This window comes from Eublepharis macularius, chromosome 7 (genome assembly GCF_028583425.1).
Source record: "Eublepharis macularius isolate TG4126 chromosome 7, MPM_Emac_v1.0, whole genome shotgun sequence".
NCBI classification, from domain to species: domain Eukaryota; kingdom Metazoa; phylum Chordata; class Lepidosauria; order Squamata; family Eublepharidae; genus Eublepharis; species Eublepharis macularius.
The window spans coordinates 94,433,228-94,454,216 of NC_072796.1; the positions used below are offsets into that span (position 1 = coordinate 94,433,228).

The 20,989-nt window shown below is 42.6% G+C and overlaps 1 protein-coding gene across 6 annotated transcripts in view; it reads left to right on the forward strand.

Annotated features, from left to right (window-relative positions):
* The first annotated feature begins 1,366 nt into the window (after positions 1-1,366).
* Positions 1,367-20,989, forward strand: part of SGK3 (serum/glucocorticoid regulated kinase family member 3) — a 109,470-nt gene continuing 89,847 nt past the window's right edge. For 4 of the 6 annotated variants that reach the window (XM_054985454.1, XM_054985461.1, XM_054985462.1 and 1 more), the window contains exon 1: positions 1,558-1,793. The gene's annotated coding sequence lies outside the window, so the exon portion shown is untranslated. Of the gene's footprint in view, positions 1,406-1,557; positions 1,794-6,985; positions 7,074-20,989 lie in introns of those variants that run through there. The other 2 variants (XM_054985455.1, XM_054985456.1) reach the window with 2 other exon arrangements.

The window sequence follows — 20,989 nt, forward strand, 5'->3', positions numbered from 1 at the left end:
GTAGTTTTAGGAACTGTCATTCATACCTAAAATCACTATTTCCCGCATTCTGTTTCCTCAGTCTGCTGCTCCCAGTAGTCAATCCAGTGACTGTTTCAAGTAACTCATGTGGACCATATTCTGAGATTCAGAACCAGGCCCCATAAGTAATTGAGCTGCAAAATACAACATCCTGCCTATACTTCACAATTCAACTGTACTTAATAGCCACTGTAATATTAAGAACATGAAGTGGGAGCAAACCAGAGTAAAACATCCTGTGGTTAAATCACTACATAACTGTAGTTAACTGTAGTTATGGCCATTACTGCAGCGAAGAAAACTAACATAAAGACTGCCACTAGAATACAATCACAAAGAGAATTATAAGATTATTCCTGGAAACATGTTTACCTGGAAATGTTTCATTGAGTTCAATGGTACTTACGTCCTTGAAAATTTGGAACGCCTCCAAAAAAGATAAATGCAAACTTAACAGATAGCACAGTTTATTCAACTCTCTAATTGTTCTATTATAAATATTTATTTATTATGCATGTCTGTGGAATTTTGGGTTGCTGTGTTTGGCCTGTTTTCACAAATACTTGGGATAATACTGCTTATGGCTTTAACTTCAATCTCTGCTTTGTTTACATATTCAAGGGGTGATTCAGAGGCTAGAGTGAGCCACTTGCAAGCCCTGGGCTCTTGATCCAACTCTCAGGTAACTAGATACAATGGAAAACAGGGTGCTTTTAATAACTGTTTTAGCATACAACTCGAAGAAAAGTGACAATAGGCAAAAGATTCTCTTTCTTAAACTCAGATGAGCTTTCTTTTTGCCTCCAGCCACCCTTCCATGTTGTTCCCTGTAGATGAAGTTCTCATTCAGTAGAAAAACACAAAGGCCTGTGAAATACTGGGAATTAGTCAACAACAGTGCCTAGTGCAGCAGCTCTTGGAATGTATGCCTAGAAAGAGGTGTTCTTTAAGAACAAGGTGCTAGGATGCCAGTTTATATTCCAGACAGAAACGTGGTGCTTTTCCATAGTCGGCAAAAGGCAGAGTTGACATTTTCCTGACACGGAAAGCTTTGACTCTCGAAAGCTCATTCCCCGGAAATCTAGTTGGTCTTTAAGATGCTACTGGACCCGGATCTTACCGATGGTGTGTATGTTAACACCTGTTGAATTTCTGTTTGTGCTGGGGGGGGGGTGTGACCTGGCGGGAAAGTCGCAGCCTTGCTGCTGTCCAGAGAGCAGGGGCCTACACTTGCAAGTATTGCCCGCTGGGTGGCGAGCCGTCCTGCCGATTCTGCATCGCATGAACCTTCAGTGTGTCCTCGAACGACCCCGCCGGGCACGGTCCCGCCTCTATCGGTTCCGAGCTCGGCTTTATGGCGCCTCCGACCGCGCCGCGAGTAGAGGTTGGTGTCCCGGGCGGGGATGGCTGGGCGTTTGCTTTCTCCGGACTGCGTTGGGCGGGAGCGCGGCTGCTGGGAAAGCGCCCCAAGGAGGAGGGGAGGTGGCTCCACCCTGCGCAGCGCTGGGGCGACGGGCCGGTCGGGTGGCCGCTCCCACAACAAACTAACGGAGCACCTGGGCGCAGCGAGCGGCGCCGGGCTGAGGGCTGAGCGGGTCTGGTAGGCGGCTCAGAATCCTGTCAGGCGGCTGGCTGTTTCTGCCGGGGTCGCTCCCCGCCTGCCGCTGGAGCTCGGCTGACACGTCAGTGAGAAAACCCGCCAGGCAGTTAACGTCCGGGAGAGGCTTAGGGAAGGAGGAATTCAGGCTGCTCGAGAGTGCAGCTCTCTCCGGGTGAGTCAGCGTACAATTTTGATTGAGACCCGGGGCAGGAGACGGGATTAGGCCGAGAGTTTTATGGATCCGCTGACAGGTTTCTGCTTCGCGAACTGGTCTGGTTGTTGGCTTTGAGGAGCCTTGGCTTTTTTCAGTGGCGGAAGACGGCCCTGGTTCCAACAGCCACTGCAGCGGGGCGTTCCGTATAAACAGGCCTCGGTTTTTCATTTTCTGCTAACTTAGGATACTAACTATGTATTATTTTTCCTACAAGTCCATCCTTGCTAAGGCAAGATGTTCATAACGTTTAGTTTGAGCAGGTGCACATTCGGACTCAGTTGGTTTCTGTTGTAAAGGAGAGTGACTCTGAGAAAATGCCTAGTATGTTTTCTCTCAGCTCTCCCTTATGTCTTGGGAAAGTGGCCACAGTTTCTCCTACTTGTGTTTTTAAAGTCTGATGACTGTCTGGCGTTAGCTAGGAGAAGGCTGTAATCTAATTGTAAGCAATTGATTCCAGAGGCTGTAATGTCTTTGCAGAGGAACTTTGCAATGAATAGTGAGTGTACAGTAGAGAACAGTGAACTGAAAAAATGTTGCATGTTTCTGTTCTTGAATTAGTTGTCAAAAGAAAGGTATTGATCATCCAAGTGACTTTCTGTGCATATTCTGTTGTGTTTCTGTGCTGCCTTGTGCAAGCTGTACAGAAGCTACCCATTTTCCTGTCTTGGTATTATAAATCTCTAACAGGGATTATATATTAGCAAATGGAGAGATGAGGGAAAGAAGGTAATATCAAAAGCTGATCCAAAGTAAAGTTACAAAACAAAATAAAAGTTTGTTCCAAAATTCTTTAAAGGATGTGTAATGCAAAATATGAGTAGTATGTTTTTTAAAAATTACAAATCTCCATCCAGATAATTGAATCTGGTTTATGCTCCCATTCTGAATTACGTTGCTTCTTGGTCTTTCTCTTGTTAGTGCATCTCATGAGTGTAATTATTTCTCATTTCTTGTTATCAGGATCCTTTTGAGATAACCCTGAGTCTTCAGAGCACTGAGTGGCAAAGTCCTTACATATTTGCTGAGCTGCACTTAGATACTCTAAAGACCTGGCCCAAGATTTGTTCTCTGTGTGAGTCAGTTGAAATGAATGGTAGTCATTACTTGGAATCCTCTTGATATTTACAAGGATGAATGCAAATAGTTTAGCAAGGGGTTGTGCCCCTCCCCCAAATCCTAGCAATCTTTCTATTATTTTCCCTACAGATCAAAAAATTTTACCTGCTCATAGACTCTAGGAAAACTCAGTGTACAGGAGCCATTTGGTTGATTGTATTTTAAATTGTTACACATGCTCCATCACCAGCGTAAGTAGAGAGCTAAAAATTATTCTTACAGTAGCTCAGAGAAACTGACAAAAATATCCATACAGAAGAAAGAGTTTTGCCAAGTAACCATGTTTTCCTATTCATTCCTTTTTGGAAAGTACTAATGACTGTTTTTATTGAGTTGGCATGCATGTGCTCAGGAGGATACTTCTTGGCTGTGGCATTTATTTTATATCGTATTTACTGAGCTGGTATTTAAGAGAGCAAGCTTAAAATAGGTCTGCTTGAAAGTAAAACCCATTTTAGTCAATGAGGCTTATTCATGAGTAAGTGTTGGTTATAGTGCCCTTGCATTCAGATATGTAGGAATATTTGGGATCAAAGTTACTCAGCTTTCCTTGACCTCAGTAGTTAAACACTTGGTCAAAATAAATTAGCTTTTAAGGACTTTGTGGGTCTCTGCATTCAGTATTTGTGTGGTATTCACACTCTCACACCTCTTACACTAGCACACTTGTGTGCAAACATATGCAGAAATAGATATGCATGGGATCCAGATGCACAAGTAGAATGAAGCTACCGTTGTCAGATTATTTATTTCTAATGAATATTCTCTAGCTGCTTCTGAGATGATGAAGCAAACTTGGAGCTTTGCAAAGTAAATAAAGCATCTGTTCTCCATAACATCTTCTACGGTGTGTTTATTTGGAAATTTATTTATTTATTTATTTGGAAAATTTCTTTGTTGCCTCTTCATGGAAGATGCTTCTAGTTAGAGTAGGCAGTTTCCAAGGAAATGTTAAATATGTGGCTTAAAAAAATAAAAACACAAAGTTGCATAAAATTAGTCATGCAGTTATAGTCAATTACATCTGTCTGATTCAGCAAGTATAGAAAAGATAGTTTCACATTTTGAATGTCTGCCTTACAGTCTGCCATTCTTACCAAGATCCAAGGCAGATTACATACTGCAAGTGAATACAATATAATCAATAGCTAGGGCATTTACAGAGCAAAAATACAATATGCTCAACAGTTAGGACATTCAGTGAAAGCAGATACAATAGGGATACAATAGCCACAAATTTGAAAACTAGCATAAATTCATATATATAGCTGAAACCTTTCTGAATTAAAGCGTAAATAGTTAATACAGCTTTGGCTGTATTGAACTACCCAGTAAGAGCAAAACTACATCAGCAGATAATACCCCATAGCCTAGTCTATAGTCTCTGTCCCTTACCAGGTTATCTCTTTGATCTGTTTCTTATGACACGACCCTGTAATTGAAGTAGAAAGCCCTCCTGAATAATTCAGTCTTGCATATATATTTTTCTGAATTTTCAACCTTAGATAACTTCAGTTTGAGAATTAATCTAAATATAGATAAATTTAATCTTTCACTGTTCTACAGATTTATTACAGTCTAAACCCATTATAATAATAAATAACATATTTATATACCACTCTTCTAGACAGATTAGTGCCCACTCAGAGGGATGAATGGGGTTAAAATGGAGTAAATTTTCTTAGGATTAAATCTACTGCAGCCTTCAGTGTAACAAAACTTGAAATAATAAAATATATGAAGCTGCTTTAATCAAACCACTGGCCCATCTAGTCTAGTGCAGTCTACTTCACCTGGCAGTCAAAGGTTAGTAACAATGTGTGTAGAGTTGCTCCAGTCTAATGACTTCATTGGGTTTAGCCTCAGTATCTGGTTTAAATGTTAGCGATCAGCATTCAAACACATGAAGATACTCATGAAGTAGTATCTTCAGGTCAGCCCCTCCCTATCCCTTTCAATGATGAATTACTATAATAGGTATAATTACTATACATAGAGGTTAAGGCTAATTTCCATGAAAAGAAGCATCACTAGTTATTACTAGTAACTTCCATTGTACCTTTAAGGCAAGAGAGAGCAAACTTAAATCCCTCCAGTTTGGGTGGCACAGATTTTGATAGGAAACACAGCCCACAGAAAAAGAGTTAAACTTCTGCTTTAGATTACAGCTGTAACTGCTGCAGATGTAAAACATTTTTAAAAAACTGGACAAAAATTAACATTTCTTCTTTCGTAAAAAGCTAGAGTGTTTAAAATAATAGAAGGGCGTGTTTTTAAAGCAAGATGCCAAGATTGTCTTTTAGTCTTCAGGGCATTACTTTTGAATTATATTAATGCTTTCTAGAACCAGCATAAATCCATGAAAGGGAACCATTTTAAAATGTGCAGTCTGATCATTATGACCCTAGCATTCAGCTTACCAACATAAGTAATAGCACAGATTGAGTGAAAAACCACCTAAAGTGATTTCTAGCCTTACTAGATCCTTAAATATGACAGTTTTGGAAGTATTGCAAACTGATTTAATAAAAAAAGAATTCATTTTATAGGTTGCATAGCAATGTGCATAGCTTTTATTTTTTTAACTTGCAACTTAATTTAGATTATTTCTCATGTATATGCACCACATTTGCAACAAAAACTTATTTTTAAAATATGTCTTCCTGTTTTTTTAATCCATTACATCTGAATTCTTAGCCTTATTGAGGCAGGAAAAACTGCAGTGGTTCAGATGACATCATCCTATGGCCTTATTAATTAGGTACTCCAAAACAGGAAAGGATCTGACAGCCTTGATTTTTCTCTCTCAGCTAAAAAGGAGTGGAGAACTCCTACATGAAGGAAAGTGAGAAATTAAGTTGAGGTAGTTTTTAACTATATGGTAGCACTATCCAGTGGTCCCCTATCATCTGGGGAAAGGTGAGTTTATAAATATTTTAAATAAATAGCTGAAATTTCCCATAGTTTTATTCAGCCTATTCTATTCTTGACCGGACACAACGGTAACACTTTTCTGTTTGTAAAAGTTACTGTGACATTTCTGGGAAGTGAAAAAGAGATGAAAACACCAAAATGATGGAACTTGAGAAGAAAAGGTGCTCCAGCCCCTGAAAAAATACTTCAACTTTTGTGCTGTGCAAGTGCTGAACAGCAAGGAGAAGCTGTAGCTTGTCTGAACCCAGGCGGGGCTCATGGCTCTTTAGTTTTGGTGGCTGGATGCAAACCTCGCCCAAGGCGTCTTACTGTCCCCACCAGGCTGTAAAGAGTACATCTCAGTATTCTTGCAGTAGTGCAACAAACGAACGGGAACTCATGCTGGATTGCATATGAATACGCATGACCAAAATTGTATCCTACTCTCCATGGTGTCCCTAAAAATATATATGTATTTATTTTCTTTACTTATAGTCTGCCTTTCTCTCTGAGACTCAAGGCAGCTTATAAAATTAGAAAAATCTGTATTGTATGTAGTTGTATTTTACCTAATTTATATCTTATCTAATGGTTTTTTGTAATTTTGTGATGGCCTATGGCTATACCCAATAAACTGAACTGAACTGAATTAGAAAAAGAATGCAATAAAGGAAAAACAATAAGACATACTATGCAACTATGCAACAACTGGATTATGAAAATTAGAAAATAAAGCAGTAGAAACAAGATAATACACACAACAAACTATAACCCTATTCCCTTTAGGAAAGTGACCTCCTGACCAAATCCATTTACCACAACCCTGTTCCTTTTATAGATGCCATCCTGCTCCAGGTCATTGCTCAGGATGTTTGTACTGTAAAGCTAGCCCTGACATCATGCTGGGGATTGTCTGTTGTTTTTCTTTCAAAACCTGCCTATACCATGAAGTCGTTAGCCACATGACATTAGTCATGCGACAATATGCAACTGCCAGTGAATGGCATGAACCCTGCAATGTCTCTCTCTACAGAGGAATAGGAGCATGAGGTTCTTCTGGTTTCTATAGGTACTGCACAGCAGCTGCCCCAGAGACCTGAAGGTTTTGCTTTCTATTCCAGGTGTTTCCAGTAATTATTGCACAGGAAATTCAGAAGGCAGGGCCTGCTAGACTGTAGAAACACTGGAAGAGTGTCTGTATGCTGAGAGGTATGCTAAAGAAGATAATTTCTTCCTAATCCCTTGCATGTGTATAAAAATTCACTTCAGAAATTTAAGGAATATCATGCCCTTTTCTTGGTTGACTACATAGCACAGATGTGATATCATCCTGTGCTGGTGAAAGGAGAATGCCAACGGTTAAAAATGTTAGTACATGTATGGAAAGCATAACTTCAAATCTGATATGGGTATAGACAAGATAAATGCTAGAAAGCTTTGGTTTAAAAATAAAAGAATGAGTACTGAAAATAAATAGAGAAGCCTTTTGTTCGTAGTGACATCAAATTATTATAATTGTAAGAACTTCCTGCCTCTCTGTCAATTTAAAAGCTCTTACCACACCTCCAACATTGAGTGTACTCTTCCTGTTGTTGCTTTCAGGTATGCATGTGGCTTTGGAGGCTCCTGCAGGCATTTAAGCAGGATTTATGCGCCAGAGGCGCAAGCCAAAGGGCAAGAGCACAAGAGCTCTTGGCCTGTGGTGCATAGCTAGGCTCAGCCATTGCATGCAATGAGCAGTAGAGGAAGAGCTTGTATAGTTACATACTGGAAACCCAGGAACAGCTGGCATGGAACATCACCTGTTGAACAACACTAGTATCAATACATCATGTCGGTAATTGCATAGTTTTTTGCATAGTTTTTTGTGGTCATTAGCATGTTGTTTGTGGTGAATAGTTGTGGTTATGGTTATGGGAGCAGTCTCTAACTGGAGCAAGATGTTTGATGAATGTAGAATCTATCAAAGATGGTCAATATCAGGCAAGGATGCTCACTGCCTAACTAATCTCCATAGCATCCAGAGAGTTGACAGTGCAGGGCCCCCCTGTTCCTCCACCTCTTCGCTAATACTATGCAATGCTAGATTAATAAGACACAAAACTACGCCTTACTAGGTTGTTGCAGGAAGAGAGAATTGACTTGGACTGCATTACAGAGATGTGGCTGGAAGAAAATGGTGTGGTGTGCCTGTCCCAACTAACTCCATCTGATTATATGTTCCTCCACCAACCCTGCAAAGGTGGCTGGGAAAGAGGGGTTGCTATTATCCTACTTGAGTCTTTCAACTTCCGTAGACTCTCAGTACAAATTATAGCTGGCATTGACTATATTCTTCTCACTTTGGGTACTAAGGATAGATAAGGTATTCTGCTTGTATTACCTGCTGCCTGATTCCCCAGAAAGATCCCTTTCTGAGATAGTGGAGGTACTCTTAGATGTGGTGCTGGAAATACCTAAACTGATTTCTCCAACTGTGGGGCTGGCTTCCGCCTCAGGTCACCTTCCCCTGGCCACTCAAAGAAGCGGTCGTCTAACTGCTTCTGAAAAAACCATCCCTAGATAAAAATGATTTGGCCAATTATCGCCCAGTCTCTAATCTTCCCTTTTTGGGGGTAAAGTGACTGAGAGAGCAACAGCAAACCAGGACAACTCTTGTGCTCTGGACACTTACCAGTTTGGTTTCAGGTTGGGCAATGGGACAGAGAGATACTGACAATTGAAAATTGAATTTCAGTGATTTATGATATTTTGACTACTTATTTCTTACATTGGTTTTATCTCTGTGTTTTCTGTTTGCCTTTTGGTAGTGAGAATAATTTTATGCACAACTTGTTGATACGTTTTTTGTCCATAATCTACTGTCTCCAAACTGCTTTTGTAGTAATTGGGGGTACTGTGCTTGGGTAAGTAGAGGAGAGTGGAATATGTGGAACATGGATCATCATAATTCAGACAACAAAAGACAGTATTAACACTGAAGTTTACGAAGTTTACTGACTCAACAAAGAGGCATGAAAACAAGCTGTATTGATAGCTGGCACAGCATTTCAGCTAGAATCTGTGTTTGTGTGTGTGCATGAGAGAAAGAAACTCAGGCATTTTTCCCCTTATGGGTTTTTGGTATATTGCATTCTAGATGAATACAATTGTTCATACAGTTGTTTACTGTGAAACACTGATGTAGTTGAAGACAAAGACTTTCTTCAGAGTAAAGTTTAGGCTGGCATGGCTATGAATCTCAGAATTATTCTACATTGGGATGAAAACAGAGGTGCACTTGTGTTCCTAGAGTGCTTGAAATCTGCTCATCCCTGATGTAAACTCTGCTGGGCGACTCTACCTAATCTTGCTCTCATGTCTTTCATTCTTTTTTGTAAGATACTGAAAATCAAGCTTGAAGACTATGCTGTATCTATATTGTAAACTTTTTAAAATCTAAAATAGAAATTCTAAGGCAATTGCTTCTTATGTAATGGTCAAAGCCACTGTCAGTGCTGTCCAATGCAGAGGTATCCAGTCTGATATGCCCATTGAAGTTTGGCGTAGAATTGCACTGTTGATCATGTTTGCAGTTGCAGGATTTGGAGCTCGCTCCCAAGACCCCAGGAAACTCCATTCCCTTTCTCCCTCTTTTAGTGTGAACAGTATCAGATGCGTTGTCTGAGTGCATCCTGGTTATTTACTCTGCTGCATTAGCCAAGATGAGACAAATGAAAAATGCTTAAGAAATATATCCAGTTGCCTCATCCTCTCTCTGGTTCAAACTAGATGTTATGTTTGATATGTTACCACTACAGAGGACTGGCTACCAGACAGCAGCTGTGATTTCCCTCTGGGACCTCAGTTCCAAAGTATGTGGAGTCTTGAGGGATTGGGACCATGGCGAGGAGGGAAGTTGCTTCAGCCTCCCCTGCTCCATTTTTCCAATAACACCCCCTGGGGTTGTTTCAGGTCAGTAAAATGGAACAGCCACACATATACCCCAGTGCCACAGTTCTGATCCCAATCAGAGCTCTGCACACTTCCAGACTAGGTTCTTGCAGGGAACTCACAGCTGCCATCTGTCTGCAGAATCCCTGTGGTGGAGACATAGCATTTACTCAGAGTCTCTCTACACAAGATTTCTGACACATGTTCTTCATGTATCAGGAGATGCAATGTTAGCCAGGAAGCATTTTAAATGACAGAGCCGGTGGAGATCACTCCGGAGGGGATGAATTCTCTCACAGCCCTCTGCTGCCTCTGGCATGCCAGACTGTCTCCCCTTCCAGAGCCTTTGCTCTGCCAAGACTTGGTTAATTCAAAGTTTTAAGCAGCGAGGGTGGCAGGCAAAGGCTCCAGAAGGGGAGACAGTCCGTCATGCCAGAGGTGGTGAAGGGTTGTCCATTTCCTCTGGAGCGATCTACACCAGCTCTGTCTTTTAAAACTATGCTTCCCAGCTAATATTGCCTCTCCTGACACTTGATGAACACACGGTCAGGCGTCTCATGTAGAGAAACTCTCAGACTTACGCCATAACGCTCACTGAGTCCTCTGGCCAGTTGCTGTCTTTCAGCCTTATCTTCCCACATAAAATTATCTAACTGTGCTTTTTAAAAATCTTTACTGTTAACTCAGATTCAGTTATTGTTTTTCAATGTAATTTGACTATTTGTATTTGAATAACAAGGCACCATAAAACAAACAAATTCATCATGGCATAAGCTTTCTGGCTCATAAATGTTTATACTATAATTTTGAAATTGTTGATTTTACCTTGTTTGGCTGCAGCAGACTAAAATGGCTACATTTCTGAAATTTTGATCTTGTATTTGAGGTTCTCAGAACATAGAGTAGCCATGTCAGACATTTAAAGAGTGAAAGTATGTATTTTTGTTTTGTTTTGATTGAATTGCCAGGGGCTAGTACAAAGATAGAACTGTGGTGGGAGTTGTGAGCCAACTGGAAGGTTTGAAGTGCAGAGTCCCTGCTTTTACAAGACACTAAGATCTGAATTGCGTCAGTGGTCAGTGATTGTATTACCATGTAAAGGACAATATAGGTGTGGCTTGGTTGTCTTAGCCTAGTTTGTATAACTTGCCTTTCCCCACCAAAAGGCTTCTTCTTCGAAAGTTGTTTGTTTTGGAGTAGGATCCATCTTGAGACAAAACATGGTGTTTGCTCCTCATGCTCTGTGGGCTGGGACTTGCTCCTGGTATAACACGCACAGTACATACATACCAGATGGAAGTGGGGGGTGCGCAGATGAGAATGGATAGGGGTCTGGCAACAAATTTTATAGTGTGCAAACATCTATTGGCATAATACTTGTTATTTTGTAAACCTGCTGTGATGTAGTGATTAGAGTATGTGGGAAACTTAGGTTTGAATCACCACTCTGCCATGGAAGCCTGCTGGGCGACCTTGGGCCAATCACACATGCTAGGTTATTGTGAGGATCAAATGGAGGAGAAGAGAACAAGGTAAGCCACTTTGTGTCCCCATTGGGAAGAAAGGTGGGGTATAAATGAAGTAAATAAATAAATAACATAGGTCACAGTCCAGAGTAGTTATTGCAAGACAAATTCTGCATACTTGGTGGGGCTTTTCATTCTGCCCTCAACAGCAGTTCTCCATACTCCTTGGCAAGTACCTTTTGAAAAATTGGCATATGCCAAAATTTACAGTGGAGCAGCGTTGCTAGGGTGATGGTAGAGCATAGGGTCCTCCAAGAAAAAGAGGATATTCAGTGGGCACCCAGAAATCCTTCAGGAAAGCTGAGGTAGCTCTCTGTACTGGAGCCAAAATGGTAAGTTGAGCTACACAAGCCATCCTGGCTTTCTGTTACGCGAAGTGAAATAATAGTGTTGCTTGCAGCACCTCCACAATTCTCCAACTTATTTTTAAAAGTGCCCTCACTACCACATAATTATATAGTAAATTTAACATTGAAATTAGCATCCTTGGGAAAATTGACCTCAGCTGCAGCCAAAGCACAGGTTGGGGATGCAACTTGTAAAAAAACAGCATATCAAATAGCTGCAAAAAATAGCCATCAAATTGCAGCCAACTTATGGCAATGCTGTAGAGATTAAGGCAAGATTATGTCCAAAGGTGGTTTGCCATTGCCTGCCTTTGCCTGGTGACCCTGGACTTCCTTGGTGGTCTCCCATCCAAACACTGGCCAGGGCTGACCCTGCTTATCTTCCAAGATCTGGCGAAACTGGGCTATCTAGACCATCCAGGTCAGTACCTGGATAAAAATTAAGTCCTTTTTTTAAAGGACTAGAATTCTCTCTTCTTCTTGTCTGTCACTGCATAGTTCTGAAACTTATAGAAGAACATACATTTAAAAAACCTTTGCATAATTCAGAGCTTGCTTTTTATTGGGTAGCTTTAAAAAGATGCCTTTTATGGGGTCTAACTTCTGTCTGAACATTGAAAGCTAATGTTTGTAGTGTCTGTCACTGTCTTCACGTGTTGAGATACATTTTTAAACATTTAGCGGGCAGGAGGTAGCTGAGTGAGAAAAGTAGTGAGTAGGACAGATGAATTGCTAAGGGACAACATGACTCACATACACAGACACACATCTCTGCAGTTTAACAGCACCTTAATGTGCCCAAGTACTTAATTGGAGGTGTGACCTCAATCCAGTTATCCTATTATAATATTAGGAACTAGTCCTGTAATTTAAAAGCTGTACTTAACATCTCTATTAACTGTTTTGTTTTTGTTGGAGAAAGCAAAGAAGGTAACATTAGCACCTCTTGAGGGCTCCATTTTGCTGCATTGTTTAGATTAGCAAGATTGAAAGCCCTATTGCACATGTTGTTAGGGATGAAGACTAGGGTTGCCAACAGGCCTGGAGAAAAATGTCCTGTCTCTTATTGTAGAGGAATGTATAGAAATGGGCAGCTAAAACTTGTAATAGCAATAGCATGGAGGTAAATAATGCCATTAGTTAAAGAACACCTCATTAAGCTTCTATTAAAGGGACAGGGCACTTTTCTCTAGTCCTTATGTTACCCAGATAGGAGGTCTCCTTAATTAGTTGGGAGAATTAGCATTAAGGAGGCAAACGAGAGGGGGTAACTAGGAGTCTCCACCAATGTTTACGGGTATTATTCTCTTAGAGAATTCTTAAATGAATCAGTAAGATGTTCAACCAGAAAAGTTTTTTATTAAACAGAAAATAAAAAGGGCAAACATACAGAAAATCCCACATAGCACACATACAAGGCTAACTAAGAAAATCAGGGAGGGAAGGGGGAGAAAACAGTTTCAGAGAGGGCAATAACTACCAGTCTTGAAAACAGAGATCCATGAAGACAGCAGCAAAATCATCAGCGTTTCACAAGGAGAAGAAGGCCAAATGGATTTTGGGGTGCATGGAGGGAACACACATACACAGCACATGTCTGGGGAGCCCAGTTACAGGGAAAGATGTTCCCTGGGGCAAGGTGACGTCTTTGCCCCCAAAACAATGGCTTAATGGCTATGTCTGGAGGTGGGCAGTGAAATTGGGAGAGGCTTCCTAAGGTGGTCTATAGGTGTGAAAAGTGCTTGACCCTTTTAGCACTGGGTGGGAAAAGCTACCAGGTTTGCTGAATAGCTTGGGTGTTGCTTGATTATGGAGGATAGGTTAGGGAAAATGAGATTGGGCTTTGACAAGATAAGTCAGGAACTTCCTGGGAGCCTCATTGCTCTAGGTTATGCGTCTCTCTTCGGGGTGTGGAGGGGTGTCAGTTAGTCGTTTTGACTCACTCTCTGATAATTTTCCAGGCTCCCCTGGGTGGCATATGCTCTGGGCCAGGCAGTGTCTTGGACGTATGATATATGAAGAAGGGATGTTTATGATATTCCATCCATAAACTGCCCTCTTGATTACATTCCCAGTAAATTGCCATTTGTTGTCCTGGAGAGAAGTTTGCAAGTGTCATAAGTGTGCTGAGAAGTCAGCTATGCATGGAGTAAATCAGCTGACGTTTGTTACCAAAACCTCTTCTCTAGCACCCATATTTTAAAACTTGGAGGGGTGTATCTTGTTTTTTTTTAAGGGAACAAATAAATAGATAAACATATGTGACATTGTTAAAAATTAAGCAGATGTGCCAAGTTTACATTATTTTAGGCTTAAGGTAGAGACACGTTTATTCCCCTAAGAAAAATTATCTATTGAATTTTTATCCCACTCTTATTCCAAGGAATGTGGACATTAGGAAGAACTTCTTCATATTAAGAGTAATCCAGCAGTGGAATCAGCTGCCTAAGGTTGTGGTAGATTCCATCTCATTGGCAGACTTCAAAGAGCAGCTGGGCGGATACTTGTTAGGGACACTTTAGGCAGTTCCTTCATTGGGCAGTGGGTTGGAGTAGATCGTCTGTAAGGCCCCTTCCAACTCAATGATTCTGTGATTCTATGAACTTACATTTTTTTAAAAAAAATGTGCTGTCCTTTCTCGCTACAATCCAGTGAGGTAGGTGACACTGAGAGATTGTGATTTGTCCAGGGTCATCAATGAACTTCATGGTTGAGTGGAGATATTTACCAAAGTGCCTCCAGTCCTAGTTCATTATTGTCCGGCGCAGCCGGACTCGGCCTCGGGGGCGGGGGTGCCACCCTCCAGCCAGGAGGAGCGCCCTCCTCCTCCTCCAGGGCCCCCCGACCCCGACCCCCTTACCTGGCTGCCGAAGGCCGGCGGCACGACACCCGCGGCAGCGGCGGCTGGCCGGAGGGCCGTGACCAGGATGCCGGCCGCGAAGAGGGGGCTGGCTGCAGCAACGGAGGAGGCCGCAGCAAAGACGCCAGCCGCGGCAAAGACACTGGCCGCGGCTGCGGGGCGGGCCGCAGCGGCGAGGGGAGCCGCGGTGGCAGCGACCGCAGCGGGGAGACCAGTCGCGGCGGGGAAGCCAGCCGCCACGAAGGGACTGGCTGCGGCGGTGGAGGGGACCGCGGCGAAGACGCTGGCCGCAGCGAGGGAGCCAGCACCGGGGCGGCCGGCGCAAACGGCTGCACCTGAGCCCGAGCGGGGGCGGGAACCAGCAGGCAGGGAGACCCAACGGGATTGGCCCCAGGGGGTGGCAGGCAGGGGGGAGGACGAACCAGGGCTGCTAGGGGGAGCACGGAAGGGTGGGGGATGGCAGGATTGGTGGAGGTGGTGGGAAGGAAGCTACAAGAGGGCAGCTCCCAAGGACGCCGGGGAGGAAGTGGCTGGAGCGACTGGTAGCGAGCAGAGAGAGAGAGAGGGCGAACGTACAAGCCAGAGCTCAGCAGGGAGAGACGGTGGAAGCCGGGTGCCTTAAACCCCCACCGCTCACCCATATCTGAGGCCGAGGGAGCCGCCCTCTACGGGGTAGCTACGGCAGAAGGCGGGCGCGGCGCGGGGACCGGAGAGGGTGCTCACAATTATCTTATCCACTATGCCATATTCCCTTTGGAGTTAGTACAGTCCTAGATGTATTGCATCACATGATTGCTCTGAATGGTTGACTTTTGAGAGCATCTTTTTGACTACACCTTTGTGTCCCACATCCATAATTTCTACAGGACAAAGATGGATACTCTCGCCTTAGTGCTTTGGAACTCCTTTTCCCTTCCAGAGTCCCAAGTGTAAAGGTTTTACAAAATTGCTTACAAAGCATTTTGTTTTGGGGGTGACCTTTAATAAGATCATTTTAATGTGGTTATCCCTGACCTGGATCTCATCAGATCTCAGAAGCTAATCAGAGTCAGCCTTGGTTAGTAATTGGATGGGAGACCTCTAATGAAGACCAAGATTGCAGAGACAAGCAATGGCAAACCACTTCTGTTAGTTATTTGCCATTAAAACCCTGCCAGGAGTCGCCATAAGTCAACTATGACTTGAGGGCACTCTCTACTGATGTGGATATATTACTGCAGAAACCTGCAAATCTGTATAGCCAAAGTTAATGGTGGGGCAAAGGAAATGTGTATACACAGCGGGAAACAATGCTTCTGTTATACTGCTTACATCTGTTTGAAACAAAAGTCAGTCTCTCTTTCTGGCCTAATGTCACTTGAGTGTACTCAACCCACATTCTTACCACAATCATTTTATTGTGTGAATGGGCCATTTACCTCTAGGTAGGGCAAGCAGATTAAACTCTTTACCTTTATGAACTATGGCACTGGCTTTTCCATCTTTGGAAAAACAATCTAGAGTGTCTTGGCCCCAGTATTACATTTTCAGTTTTGGCAAAAGGTAGTGAACTATTAAAAATGCCTCTTCCATTGTAGAAAAAAACCTCAAAGTCTCAGTATATCTATATCAGTAAAACTGAGACTTTCTTGTCTGATATATTTTTCCTCTCTTGACTTACCAGCGTTATTTTTTGTTTTCTTGTTCCATTTGACAAAAACAAAGTTAATGTTCAGATTCAGATTAATTTATTCTCGTTAAAATTATGCTAAGGGCCTTCTATCTATAAAAGGGAATTGCACAAAAGTGACAGAATGTCTTCAGATTATCACATTAAAATGTAGTGAGGTTTTGCATAAATATTGCAATATCTAGAACAAAACAGAACACTTGCGTAACAAGAAAAGGAGGCCACAAGTTGAGCTGTGTCCTTGTTGTTGTGTAGGAGAACAGAATTGCATTGCCAGCTTGAGGGAAGAGGGCTCAGGCAGAGGAAAGAGACACAGAGACCATGTGTGTGGTATAAAGGCCACACTTTCATTGCTTACAGCTTAACTTGCGCTCACTCGCTTCTTTTTCACCAAGGGTAATCAATTTGTGCCCGCAGCTATCAGAGTATTCAACCACAAATTTAGTGCAGGACTGTTTTATGGTGTACCGGTATGGATTATGGCTTTCAACAAGGAAGTAGAAAGAGTACAATCCAACTTCCTATGGAAAATATTGGGCCTTCCCATGTGTGTGTCTTATGTGGCCATCCACCTTGAAACCAGTCAAAGACTCCTTGAGACTAAAGCATGGATTAATACTATCAAATTTTGGTTACATCTACATTTTAAGAATAATGAGGATAGCCTCATCTTTCACATGCTGATGGAGTCTCAGTCATCCATGTGGCTTAACAACATAGAAAAAAATTGACTCAATAGGGATTAATATTGAAGATTTATTTTCCCTCCCAGAAAAATCAGCTTATGCACCGATCAGACAAAGACTCCTTGACATCGAGATTCAGAATCTCAGGAGTCTGAGGCAGATGTTCACCCCTAGGTTTGAGGGTTTTACCCCATGGGTATAGGGCAGAATATCTTACTTGTTTAATAGCCCCACATTATCGCAGAGCTTATTTGTTAGCTTGGTTTAATGTGCTACCTTCTGCAATACTTTATGGGAGATTCCATAAAACACCATATGCTAACAGGTTATGCACTTGTGCTCAGCGAGACATAGAAACCCTGGAACATGTTTTTTTGTATTGTACTTATTACTGTGATATACATCCCACACTCATTGATCCGCTATTGAGAGAGCAAATAGGAAAATCTGATAAATGTAAAGTTATCTTCCTATTGGCTACTCAGAACCAAAAAGTTATCAAAACTATAGCTAAATTTTTGTATCTTGCATCTATGAGGCAAGTTGTGTATTTGTAGACTGAGTTCTGGTTGCATTGAGTGTTTTTGTTAATATGGATGTAATGCCAATAAAGGTTGCTGCTGCTTCTTGACTCCTGGCATGCATGTCTAGTCCTCATTCTACTTTCTTTCAGGCTTTTTCTCCTCTTTTGGAGGTGAATGTGAAAAACATGCTTTATTGCATATTGAAGGGTTTTTCCAGTCTTTTGTGTGTGGTTTTGTGCCACTCTAGGGTCAGCTTCCCAGGAGGAATGGGGGAGGGGAATGGTTGGGAAATGTCTGTTCTACTTGCTGTGATCCCTCAATTTCCCTGTCTCTCTCTGTTTTGTTTTTCCTTTAATTGGCTGTCAGCTGTTCTATTCCTGGAACACACTACATCATCCTCACATTGTTTGGGGTGGGGTTTTTTTCTTATTGGTTAATTTGCAAAGTCATAATTTTCTACATACTGGAAGAACCCCTTGAGATTGTAAAAAACACTAGTTTGTCCGTGGCTGGACCCGTTATAATGTTGGAATGATATGGCATGGAAACACAAAACGTACTGTGGGAGGGAATGATTGTGCATATTACTTACAGTGTAATCAGCCAATGAGAACCCTGTTAAAATAGGATTTGTGGCCCAATGCAATTACTTCAATCATCACTGATGTGTAAGAGGGCATAGAAGAATATTAGATGGTATGTAGGAGGAACAGCTCATTAATTGAGCATATGTCTTGCATCAGTCCTTGGCATCTCTAGTTACAAAGATCTGAGTTTCAGGCCTGGAAAGGACCCCTTTATGAGAGCTAGGAAGGTGCCTCCAATATGGGTAGAAGATCTCACAGTTTAACTCAACTATGAGGCAGTTCCTTTATAAATTCTAATATTGAAGTGAACTTGGGACATAATACAAAGTCACACAGAATGTGGATGAAGGAACAAGATTGCCCAGAATGTTGTGCCTGCAATTTCTAAATTAACTCACGGTTTTTAGCAGTATGGGAGATGTAATGCCGAAGGTTCTTGGATCACTGGTGCCTGCTATAGGAAGTGATAACACATTGGGTGATTTAAGAGCAGTTTTAAGTACAGACATTAGTGTTTGATGATACTTATGTCTAAGCTGTAAGAAACTTCTTATGTTGGTCCCTATGTATCAAAATGAACTTAAAGGTACATCAGTAGGCAAAGCCTCCCCCCCCCCCGCCCCCTGGCTACTTTGGCAGTCAGCAAATTTAAACCTTTCTTTATACAGAGCTGTGGAAGGATACTCATATGTGATGCAGGAGATAACAGTAATGATCTGCGGTCTGGTAGTATCTTAAAGTCTCAGCAGCATGGATTTTGAAAGCTGATAGTTTGGATGGTCCTCAGGCTGACAGTTGCCCTTATGTTGTTGATAAGTTATGGCCTACAATAGTGTATGCACCAAAATAAAAATTTGGTTCGATCCAGGTATCAGAAATACCATAAATACTCTCTAATCCAATCTAATCCCTTATTCCCTATGAGGAAAACTATCCAGGGGTCTGGGGGGCATTTTTCAAACAAACTCCACTAGATTTGCAGGGAACTTACTCCTTCCACTAAAGACCCCCAAGTTTCAGGAAGATTGGACCCCTATTTTTCTCATGAGGGAAACATTTCTAAGGCTTTCTAGGCAAAGAGAAGCAAATGCAATCCCTGGCCATAAGCCTGTCCTAATGCAAATCCCACTACTAATGCAAGCTGAGCCCAACAGAACCAAACTTCAGCAAGAGAACCAATGTCAAACCAGAGAATCCCAACCTGACGCAAAGGGAATGGGGCTAACAGGATAAACTGTGGAGTTTAAAAGGTGGCCAGCGGCAGCTTGAAGGCCTCTTGGAGCCCAGGGGTGGAGGCAGGATAAGAATTCATGGCCCTCATGAAGAAACATAGGCAGCAGAGGCGGAGCAGCAGTGAGAGGGCAATGGCATGAAGTGGCTCTAAGAACCAAACTACAAGTGATGCCTGACACAGGTTGGACACTTGTCAGCTTCCCTCAAGTTTTGATGGGAAATGTAGGCAGCTTGGTGGAATGTTGGACAAGTGACAGTTGAAAAGTCCATTGGACAGCAGTCGAAGAGCCAAGCTGCAAGACCAGGATGCCTACATTTCCCATCAAAACTTGAGGGAAGCTGACAAGTGTCCAACCTGTGTCAGGCATCACTTGTAGCTTGGCTCAGAGATAGTGTAGTTGATGCCATTGGGTCCTGTAATCGGATTTCCTGGGTAGATATGAGGGCAGAGTTGGCATCTGGGTCTGTTGCAGGGTCTGGTACCTGTGTTGGTGACTCTGTTAGCCAATTCATGGTTGTGGGATCAAAGGCTTCTTAGAGATGCTCTGCAGAAGGGGAAGTGAGAGAGGTGAACAGTTGCCAGGAATCCAAGTACCATCTATGCAAAGATTTATTAGTTGTTTACTTTTTTCTACTCCGCCTTTGTCCTCAACAAGTTTCCATGGTTACCCAGCAAGTTCCCATGGCTGAGTGGAGATTCGAACTTGGATCTCTTGCATCCAAGTCCCACATAACACAACACCTGCTATCAGTTGTATACCAGTGGATGAAAGCAATCATGTTGGGTGTTCCTTATGACTTATTGGAAGACCCCGGGTGTATGGGCTGCAGAAAACTGGACTGTCTGGAAAGACATGGCTTCATTGTCAACAGGGACAAAAGCTCGTTAACCCCACAACAAAGACTTGTTCACTTGGGAGTAACCATAGACACGATTCAGGACAGGATGTTTGTGTCGTTGGAAAGACACGAGTAATTGCGGTCTCTAATTCTACAGATTCGGAGGAACCAGCGACAGGATGTTTTATGCCTAGCACAAGTGGTTGGCATGATGGTTTCCTGTCAGGACATTCTTCAGTGGGCAAGGTTTCATACACGTCCTCTTCAGTGGTTCCTACTTCCATACCAAAAAGCCATCATTCGCAAGAAGCACATAGTGGTGACAGTGCCGAGAAGATTGCTACATCAGTTGGAGTGGTGGATGGATCCACACAGGTTTCTGGTGGGGGTCCCTCTCAGAGAGCCGAAAAAGAATAGTGTTGACAACGGACACCAGTCACTGGGGATGGGGAGCTCACTCTCAGAACGCAGTGGCCCAGGGTCCCTGGTCACAGGCAGAGAGTCACGAGAGTATGAACCGGCTGGAACTGAGGGCCATAAGAAACGGTCTATGTCATCTCAGCAGTCATCTGTTAGGCACAAACGTGTTAGTGAAGACCGACAACACAACAGCAAAATCTTACCTGAACAGGCAAGGGGTACCAAATTCAGGACCCTACACAAGGAAAGGAAGCCTGCGCCATTCTACACTGGGCAGAGAAGACTCTCCAATCTTTGAAAGCAGTTCACGTGGCAGGACTAGACAACGTTCTTGCGGATCAACTAAGCAGAGGTCTAATGGATCAGGGAGAATGGATGTTAAACAGGGAGGTCTTCCAACAGGTGTGCAGCAGGTTCGGCACTCCACACATGGACCTGTTTGCAAGCAGTCAAAACTGCCTAGTGCCAAGATTCATATCCAGGAGAAGAGACCCCCTAGC